Genomic DNA, 11,334 nt, shown 5'->3' on the forward strand with positions numbered 1-11,334 from the left:
GTGTCCCATAACCGTGCCAGGCCGTAGAATGGGGTCCTGGTCTTTCCTTACTATGTGCCAGGCCGTAGAATGGGGTCCTGGTCTTCCTGTCATGGACTAATTGGGTCATCCAACATTCACCCACATCAACAACAATCGATGCAATGCGGCATATTCGTGAATACTAATGCAATCATCCTATTGCAAAATCATGATGCATGAAACATGATAAAACATTTAATTTTTCAATTTAAAAGATTAAGTTTAGTTCCACTCACCTCTGGCTGACTCTGACAACACCGAAGCAGTTGAACTCACTGCTGGGGTCCTCGGTTCCTCAGGTCCGAACCTACACAGGTGGACTCAAATGAGGGACCAAACATACCTGAACATAACTATAAACTACTCCCCAAAAACCCCCCTAAAACATCATGAAACAACTATGGAAAAATATGCAAAGAAGGCATAAACAGGGCACTTTCGGCGGCAGGTTCGGCGGCCGAAAGTCCCTCCAGAGCCGAAAGTCAGGCAGGTTTGACGGCACCTTCGGCGGCCGAAATTCCTAGACAGAGACGAAACTCATGCATGTTCGGCGGCACTTTCGGCGGCCGAAACTGCCAGACAGAGACGAAAGTCTCCTTTCGGGGGCAAGCTTCGGCAGCCGAAAGGCTGCCTCCCCAGCCATGTTCGGCGGCCGAAAGTCCTTCGGCTGCCGAACCTGGTTTCTGCCAAAGGGCAGAAACTTGGCTCCATTTGCACATCTCGCCTCCAAACCTTCCAAACATGCATCAAACCTATTCTACAACACACAGCCTCAAACCATCATAAACCCCATCTACAACACATCAAGCAACCACATTGTTCAAGAACACACATTTATACCCATAAACATAACCATAACCTAAACATGCATTCTAACCCATAGATCTTGCATAAAACTTATTTAAAACATAAAACGAGCTTAAGATCGGCTCTTACCTCTTGAAGATCGAGAGAGACGACCAAAAACTCGGAGTTGGGAGAGATTTGGTTCTTGAACCTCCAAGCTCCAAAACTTTGCTCAAAAGCTTAAATCTTCAAAACCAAGTTAAAACAAGTGAAAATCTTGAAAGATTTAGAGGAAGAACATCAAAAATGGGTGAGGGACGGCGGAGAGCTCACCTTGGCCGAAAATGGGGAAAGCTCGCCCGTTTTCGGCTAAGGGACCCTTTTATAGTGGCTGGCCAGACCATGTTCGGGGGCCGAATGTGCCTCCGCATGCATGCCATGTTCGGCGGCCGAACTTGAGGTTCGGCGGCCGAACCTAGACTTCCCTCACTTATGCTTTCGGGGGCCTAAAGCACACCCGAAACGCATGCATGTTCGGCGGCCGAACCCGAGTTTTCCTCAAATGCTATTTTCATGCAAAAACACAATTTCTTTCATACTTAAAACATAAAACACATTAAAACCTTTCATAAAAACATGATTTTACCCTATTAGAGGCTTCCGACATCCGAGATTTCACCGGACGGTAGGAATTCCGATACCGGAGTCTAGCTGGGTATTACATTCTCCCCCCCTTAAGAACATTCGTCCCCGAATGTTCCTCAACTAGCACATGCAAGGTATACAACATATCATACACATAAAACACATAGAGACTAACCTTAAAAGAGATGAGGATATTGCCGGAGCATAGACTCCCGTGTCTCCCAAGTGCACTCTTCCAGATTGTGGTGGTTCCAAAGGACTTTCACCATCGGGATTTCCTTGTTCCTTAGCTTTCTGATTTGAGTGTCCAGAATCCGTACCGGCTGCTCAACATAGGTGAGATCCTCTTGGATCTCCATATCAGGCTCACTAAGAACCTTGCCCGGATCTGACACGAACTTTCTCAACATAGAAACATGGAAAACCGGATGGATTCTCTCCATTGAAGCAGGTAAATCCAGCTTGTACGATACATTCCCAATCTTTTGCAAGACTTCAAAGGGTCCGATGTACCGCGGAGCTAGCTTACCTTTCTTCCCAAACCGAACCACTCCTTTCATTGGAGACACCTTGAGCAATACCAGATCCCCCTCCTGAAACTCTACTTGCCTTCTGCGGATGTCTGCATAACTCTTCTGTCTGCTTGCAGCCGTCTTGATTCTCTCTCTGATTAAGGGTACCACCCTGCTGGTGATCTCTACTAGCTCAGGCCCTGCCAAGGCCTTTTCTCCAACTTCCTCCCAGCAAACAGGTGACCTGCACTTCCTTCCATATAAAGCTTCATATGGAGCCATCCCGATGCTAGCATGATGGCTGTTATTGTAGGCAAACTCCACCAAAGGTAGATGCTGCCTCCAAGAACCGCCAAAGTCTAGCACACACATTCTTAGCATATCTTCCATGGTCTGGATGGTCCTCTCTGACTGTCCGTCTGTCTGTGGATGGAAGGCAGTATTGAAATCCAACCTGGTACCCATGGCATCCTGCAGACTCCGCCAAAACCTGGAGGTGAACTGGGGCCCTCTATCTGACACTATAGAAACAGGAACCCCATGCAGTCTGACTATCTCATCAACGTACACCTGCGCCAACTTGTCCACAGAATAGCCACTCCTGACAGGGATGAAGTGAGCAAATTTGGTGAGTCTGTCCACAATCACCCATATGGAGTCCAATCTGTTGGACGTCACCGGTAACCCCACTACGAAGTCCATAGCTATATTCTCCCATTTCCACTCTGGAATAGGTAGCGGGTTAAGCATTCCAGCCGGCTTCTGATGTTCCAGCTTCACCCTCTGACATACTTCGCAGGCTGACACAAACTGTGCCACTTCTCTCTTCATAGCTGGCCACCAATAAACTTTCTTCAGATCTTGATACATCTTGGTGGCTCCGGGGTGAATGTTGTATCTTGCATTATGAGCCTCTCTCATAATGTCTCCTTTTAGCCCTATGTCATCTGGTACACACAATCGACTCCCATAGCGGAGGATCCCCCTATTGTCAAATCTGAACTCACTGTCCTTGCCTGATTGAACAGTCCTGGCAATCTTCACTAACTCTGGGTCCTCATGCTGTTTCTGAGCCACCTGCTCCAGAAACACGGGTGTCACTTTTATCTGAGCAACCAAGGCACCTGTACCAGATAACTCCAACTGTAGACCTTCATCAATGAGCTTGTAAAACTCCTTCACCACTGGTCTCCTCTCTGCCGTGATGTGGGATAGACTGCCTAGTGACTTCCGGCTTAGGGCGTCTGCCACGACATTCGCCTTACCCGGATGATACTGAATCTTGCAATCATAGTCACTCAGCAGCTCTACCCATCTCCTCTGTCTCAAGTTCAAATCTCTTTGACTCAGGATGTACTGCAGGCTTTTATGATCGGTGAAGATCTCACATTTTACCCCATAGAGGTAGTGCCTCCACATCTTGAGTGCAAAGATTACTGCTGCCATCTCAAGGTCATGTGTGGGGTAATTCAACTCATGCTTCTTTAGTTGCCTAGAAGCATAAGCAATCACCCTCTCATTCTGCATAAGCACACAACCCAGTCCCACACGGGATGCATCACAAAAGACTGTAAAGTCTGCATCACTAGCTGGCAGAGCTAACACTGGTGCTGAAGTCAACCTCTTCTTAAGCTCTTCAAAACTCTCTTCGCACTGGTCAGTCCACATGAACTTCTGATTCTTCCTGGTCAGTCTGGTCAGAGGAGCTGCTATTTTCGAGAAGTCCTGAACGAACCTCCTGTAGTAACCTGCCAAACCCAAGAAACTTCTAATCTCTGTCACTGAAGTGGGTCTAGGCCAGTTAGCCACAGCTTCTACCTTCTTGGGGTCTACCTCTATACCATTTTCTGACACCACATGCCCCAAGAAGGAAATGCTCCTCAGCCAGAACTCACACTTGGAGAACTTGGCATACAAGCCATGCTCCCTCAAGGTCTGCAAAACCAACCGCAGATGATGGGCATGCTCCTCTACATTCCTGGAATACACTAAGATATCATCTATGAAGACAATAACAAAGTGATCCAGGTACTGGCTAAACACTCTGTTCATGAGGTCCATGAATACTGCAGGAGCGTTAGTTAACCCGAACGACATCACAAGGAACTCAAAATGCCCATATCTGGTCCTGAAAGCTGTCTTTGGCACGTCCTCTTCCCTGATCCTCAACTGATGATACCCGGACCTCAGATCTATTTTGGAGAAACAACCCGCTCCTGCTAGCTGGTCGAATAGATCGTCGATCCTTGGCAAAGGGTACTTGTTCTTGGTAGTGACTTTGTTCAACTGCCTGTAGTCGATACAAAGTCTAAGGGATCCATCCTTCTTTCTCACAAACAAAACTGGAGCACCCCAGGGTGAGGTACTCGGTCGGATGAAGCCCTTGTCTACCAGCTCCTGTAACTGCTCCTTCAACTCTTTCAATTCTGCTGGCGCCATCTTGTAGGGAGGGATAGAGATCAGTCGGGTTCCAGGCATCAGTTCTATCTCGAACTCTATCTCCCTAGCAGGTGGTAAACCTGGCAGCTCGTCTGGGAACACATCTAAGAACTCTCTAACCACTGGCACCGAGGCGGGCTCTCTAACCTGACTGCTAAGCTCTCTCACATGAGCCAAATACCCCTGACATCCCCTCCTGAGCAACCTACGAGCCTGAAGAGCTGATATCAGACCTCTAGGTGTGCCCCTCCTGTCTCCTCTGAAGACAACCTCAGACCCATCCTGACCTCTGAACCTGACTACCTTGTCCCTACAGTCCAAGGTAGCACCATGGGTAGATAACCAGTCCATCCCTAGAATGACGTCAAAATCTATCAAATCTAGAACCACTAGGTCGGCGGACAAGCATCTTCCCTCAACAAACACAGGACTACACTGGCAGACTGACTCTGCCACAGATGGATCACACTTGGGTCCACTGACCCAGAGAGGACACTCTAACCCAGAAGTCATCAGACCCAACCTCCCCACGGCTCTCGGAGCAATAAAAGAATGAGATGCACCAGGGTCCATCAAGGCATACACATCTGAACAACCAATGATTAAGTTACCTGCCACCACAGTGTTAGATGCATCTGCCTCCTGCTGTGTCATTGTGAAGATCCGCGCCGGAGCTGATGGACCTTCACCTCTGAAACCCGCTGAAGAAGAGGCTGCCCCTCTCCCTCTGCCTCTGCCACTGGCCTGAGTCATGGCTGGAGCTGCTGGCTGCGCTACACTGCCTGAAGCTGTCTGCTGGGACTGAGCCATCGGGACTGCTCTTGGACAATCTCGAGCCATATGCCCCTCCTGACCACATCTGAAACAGGCGTTCGTCCCAAAACGACATACTCCCTTGTGTGGCCTACCACACCTCGCACAAACCGCATTATCCGCACCAGAGCTTGAGCCACTTCCAAATCCCAGACTGGACTTGACTTTATTCCAGAACTTGTTCTTCTTACCCTTGGGCTTACCCCATCTCTTGTTGCCTGAAGCTGCTGCACTAAGGGTAGAGGGATCTAACCTTCCCCCACCCGGAGTTTTAGAACCGGAAGACTGTGCCACTGACTGCTTAACTGTCCCCTGAACGATGGCACTGGCCTCCATTTTCCTGGCCATATCTACTATGGCATGGAAGCTCTCCCTGTCCACTGACTGGATCAAGGAGGAATACCTGGAATGGAGTTTCATGACATACCTCATTGACCTCTTCGAATCTGTATCCAGACTCTGCCCAGCAAAAGGCAACAGCTCCAAAAATCTGTCGGTGTACTCCTCTACACTCATTTCGTCCGTCTGCCTCAACTGTTCGAACTCTATCATCTTCAGCTCCCTTGAACTATCGGGAAAAGCCCATCCTGCAAACTCGTTTGTAAACTCCCCCCAAGACATGCTGTCCACTCTCGGGTTCACATAATTCTTGAACCACTCCCGTGCCTTCTTGCACTTAAGCGTGAACCCGGCCATCTGAATGGCTCTACTGTCATCAGCCCCAATCTCATCTGTGATTACTTTAACCCTTTCAAGATACACAAATGGGTCATCCCCTTTTTCATACTGAGGAGCACCCAGTTTCATGTAATCGGTCATCTTGACCTTGCTCCCACTGGCTGAGCTAGGTCTAGAAGGTTGAGTAACCGGGGCTGCTGGTTCTGCTGGAGGAGGAGGAGGTGCAGCATCCCCTGGGGTAGGGTTTGCTGGATTTGGATAGTAAGGTGGAGGTGGATACATTGGGTATTGTGAATATGGTGGGTAGTATGGTGGGTATGGCATCTGTGTGGGATAAGGGGTGAAGCTAGGGTAATCCGATGTACCTCCCATCGAATACCCGGGATGTTGTGAGAAGTGTGGGTAGTGGGGTGGCTGAACAAATCCCGAGGCCTGAGTGCCTCCTTGGGACTCTCCCATACCTTCCTCTGACATGCTAACTCCCAGACTGCCATCCCTCCTCTGCTCTACATCCATATCATCCCCCATGTCCTCTGAAGCTCCTCCCTGAACTGTTCCTCTGACTGATCTGCTTCTACCCAGATCCAAAGACCTTCTAGGGTCTCTTGCTGCTCTTTCTCGGTTAGACCTACTAGACATTGCCCTAGGCAATGCTGGAGGACGGGCGCTCGTGCCCTCATCCTCAGGTGGTACTCCAGTCAATCTTGCTGATCGACGAGTTCCTCTCATCCTGTTTTCTGAAAAACAGTGCACATCACAAGCAACATTAGCATCATATGGTTCATGTGGGCACACATGAACCCGCATCACATACATCACATATCATAGCATATCATTAATGCACATGCATATTATCATGGCATTTCACATCATCACGCAAGACAGGACTCCACATCCTATCCTAGTGGACATGATCTTTCCTATTGTGCTTGACCTTCTATAACATCTATGAGCCTGACACTCTAGGTCCGACTATATGAACCTGGGGCTCTGATACCATTCTGTAACGACCCGAAAATCGGACCGCTACCGGTGCTAGGATCCAGATCGGCTTAAGGCCGCCGGGACCCGTAGCAAGCCTGACATAAAACCTGTAAACCTGTATAATCCCATACATGATCAACAACATGCATAAAAATTAAAACTTTTCTTTCCATAAACATCAACCAAACTCAACCTGAGCATAAACATTGTCATAACATTGATCCCTCTGTGGGATCTCATCAATGCCCCCAAGGGGTGACATAACATACGTTGAGTTGGTTTACATAAACATCGTAAAAATCTCTAAGATCATGTATAAAAGGGATAGCACAATCTATGGTCAAGCACACTTCTAACATCCATATACATCATCTCATTACATGACTATACTGATTAAGACTTTACATTTACAATTTGATCATGTCCATTGCTAGCTATTACATAAACAGAACTTCCTTACTCTAACCGGACTCCTGCTCTATCCTGTACCTGCAAGCCTGGGGGTAAAGGGAGAGGGGTGAGCTAAAAGCCCAGTGAGTAGAACCATAAAACATATTATCAAACATGCTCCTATGAAATGCATCATAACACAGACAATTCACATAAGGGTTGGGTGAACTTGTCACCAATTAGTCCAAGCTAACTCTGTGCCAGGCCGTAGCATGGGGTCCTGGTCTTCCTGTCATAACATACATTACTTACCATTGTCCCAGGGCCTCCTCTGGGCTCCTGGTCTTCGTGTCCCATAACCGTGCCAGGCCGTAGAATGGGGTCCTGGTCTTTCCTTACTCTGTGCCAGGCCGTAGAATGGGGTCCTGGTCTTCCTGTCATGGACTAATTGGGTCATCCAACATTCACCCACACCAACAACAATCGATGCAATGCGGCATATTCGCGAATACTAATGCAATCATCCTATTGCATAATCATGATGCATGAAACATGATAAAATATTTAATTTCTCAATTTAAAAGATTAAGTTTAGTTCCACTCACCTCTAGCTGACTCTGACAACACCGAAGCAGCTGAACTCACTGCTGGGGTCCTCGGTTCCTCGGGTCCGAACCTACACAGGTGGACTCAAATGAGGGACCAAACATACCTGAACATAACTATAAACTACTCCCCAAAAACCCCCTAAAACATCATGAAACAACTATGGAAAAATATGCAAAGAAGGCCTGGACAGGGCACTTTCGGCGGCAGGTTCGGCGGCCGAAAGTCCCTCCAGAGCCAAAAGTCAGGCAGGTTCGGCGGCACCTTCGGCGGCCGAAACTCCCAGACAGAGATGAAACTCATGCATGTTCGGCGGCACTTTCGGCGGCCGAAACTGCCAGACAGAGACGAAAGTCTCCTTTCGGGGGCAAGCTTCGGCAGCCGAAAGGCTGCCTCCCCAGCCATGTTCGGCGGCCGAAAGTCCTTCGGCTGCCGAACCTGGTTTCTGCCAAAGGGCAGAAACTTGGATCCATTTGCACATCTCGCCTCCAAACCTTCCAAACATGCATCAAACCTATTCTACAACACACAAACACAAGCATACATGTTCCTAAAGGCCTCAAACCATCATAAACCCCATCTACAACACATCAAGCAACCACATTGTTCAAGAACACACATTTATACCCATAAACATAACCATAACCTAAACATGCATTCTAACCCATAGATCTTGCATAAAACTTATTTAAAACATAAAACGAGCTTAAGATCGGCTCTTACCTCTTGAAGATCGAGACAGACGACCAAAAACTCGGAGTTGGGAGAGATTTAGTTCTTGAACCTCCAAGCTCCAAAACTTTGCTCAAAAGCTTAAATCTTCAAAACCAAGTTAAAACAAGTGAAAATCTTGAAAGATTTAGAGGAAGAACATCAAAAATGGGTGAGGGACTGCGGAGAGCTCACCTTGGCCGAAAATGGGGAAAGCTCGCCCGTTTTCGGCTAAGGGACCCTTTTATAGTGGCTGGCCAGACCACGTTCGGGGGCCGAATGTGCCTCCGCATGCATGCCATGTTCGGCGGCCGAACTTGAGGTTCGGCGGCCGAACCTGGACTTCCCTCACTTATGCTTTCAGGGGCCTAAAGCACACCCAAAACGCATGCATGTTCGGCGGCCGAACTTGAGTTTCGGCGGCCAAACCTGAGTTTTCCTCAAATGCTATTTTCATGCAAAAACTCAATTTCTTTCATGCTTAAAACATAAAACACATTAAAACCTTTCATAAAAACATGATTTTACCCTATTATAGGCTTCCGACATCCGAGATTTCACCGGACGGTAGGAATTCCGATACCGGAGTCTAGCCGGGTATTACAAACTATATACAACAACTCAAATATAAGCATAAGCAGTTATCTCTTTTAGTTCTTATCACTCACATAATAATTGAAGACACTAATAGAAAAGCACTAAAAGCTGTAAAAGGAAAGAAATTACCTTCAAGAGAAAATCTGGTGGAATAAAAGGCGCATAAAGAAAATAAAAGGAATGAAAATAAAAAACCTAATTATAAACCTAAAGTTTCCAATTCCAACTTCAAAAAGAAATGTACTTTCTTTGTTTGTGGAAAACCAGACCATCATGCACCTCAATGCAAACATAGAATGAGAAATGGTAATCCTTCTAAACCAAAATTAAATTTAGTTAAAGAAGATGATATAATTGTTTCTGTTATTTCTCAAGCATATATTGTGACCAATGTAAAAGATTGAGTAGTAGACTTTAGTGCTACCATGCATATCTATATAGGCAAAAATACTTTTACCTCCTACACTAGTGAGGGAATGAGAAGAATATATATATCTTGGTGATTTTAGGACTGCAAGTGTCTTTGATAAAAGAAAAGTTCTTCTTAAATTCATATTTGGTAAGACCTTGGCTCATAATGAAATTCTTCATGCACCTAATATGAGAGCAAATTTTATTTTAGTAACTTTGTTAGGAAATATTAGGATTAAAGTGTCATTTGAGTCAGATAAAATTGTACTGTAATAATTTTTGTGAGGAAATGTTATTATAATTAAGGACTCTTTATTCTTACTGTTTTTGAAATAATAAATGGAAATGCATCTTCTTCTGCTTACTTAATTGATTCTATTGATTTATGGCATGGTATGTTAGGACATTTTGTATTAATAATGTATATTTAAATAAATGTAAAATTTGTGCAGAATCTAAATTAATTAAGAAATTATGTCTATCTATACAAAGAGAATCTGAATTGCTTGAATTAATACTTACTAATTTGAGTGATATAAAATAAACTATAATTAGAGGTAGTAAAAAATATTATATAACATTTATTGATGACTTCTCTAGATAAACTAAATTATATTTGCTTTGAAAAAAAAAATGAATCCTTTGATATGTTTCATATATATAAAGTTCAAGTAGAAAATCAATTAAATTGAAAAATAAAAAGAGTTAAATCGGATAGGAGCAATGAATATATTTTATTTAATGACTTTTGTAGAAAAAAAATTCACGAAGTTACTCCCCTTTATTCATTTGAATCTAATGGAGTAGCAGGAAGAAAAAAAAAGACTTTAAAACAAATGATTAATACTTTATTAGTTAATTCATCTGCATTTGATAATCTCTGGTGAGAACCATTATTATCTGTTTGTCATATACAAAATAGAATTTTCTATAAGAAAACTAGTAAAATACTCTAAAAACTTTGGAAATATTATATATTTAAAGTAAAATATTTAAAAGTGTGGAGGTATCTAACTAAAGCTATACTTCTTAATCCTAAGAAAAGAAAGTTAGGTTCTAAACCTTTGATTGTTTATTTATTGGTTATGCTAATCATACTACTGCCTACATAATTTTTATTTTGAAAAATGATATACTTGATTATAACACAATAATTGAAAAAAAAAATGCTGAATTTCTTAATGACAAAGATAAGTATAAAGTAAGATTGGTGGTAAAAGGTTTTACAAAAAAATAAAATGCTTATTATTTTGACATTTTTGCTCCTATATTTAGAATTTTTTTCTATTAGACTTTTATCTATTAGCACTAATTTTAAGTAATGCTACTTGAGCAGATCCTAAATCATTGCACGGATAGATTTATCTGCTTCACAAAATATTCTATTTTTATAAAATTAGTACCATGTACCTTCTAAATTCATAACCGGTCCTTTAATTTTTTAAAAATTGCCCTTAGCGTGTGATCAAACATAATATAGCCACATTTTTACTATCTTTATTACTGTTTAATTACACATTTTTTCAGCTTAATTTATGTTTTTGTGATGTTTTTGTAGAAAATGAAGAAAATGAAAAGTTGGAGAAAAAAATACAGAAAAAGCTGGAAAATTGATTGGGTCGAAGTGATTTGGCCAAATCACTCGCAGGATGCTAAAGCAGAAAACTGGGACTGACTTGTAGAAATGATCTGGGCAAGCGATTTGAGCAAATCACTGCCCAAATCAAACTGACGCAGAGCA

Source organism: Manihot esculenta, chromosome 1 (genome assembly GCF_001659605.2).
Source record: "Manihot esculenta cultivar AM560-2 chromosome 1, M.esculenta_v8, whole genome shotgun sequence".
NCBI classification, from domain to species: domain Eukaryota; kingdom Viridiplantae; phylum Streptophyta; class Magnoliopsida; order Malpighiales; family Euphorbiaceae; genus Manihot; species Manihot esculenta.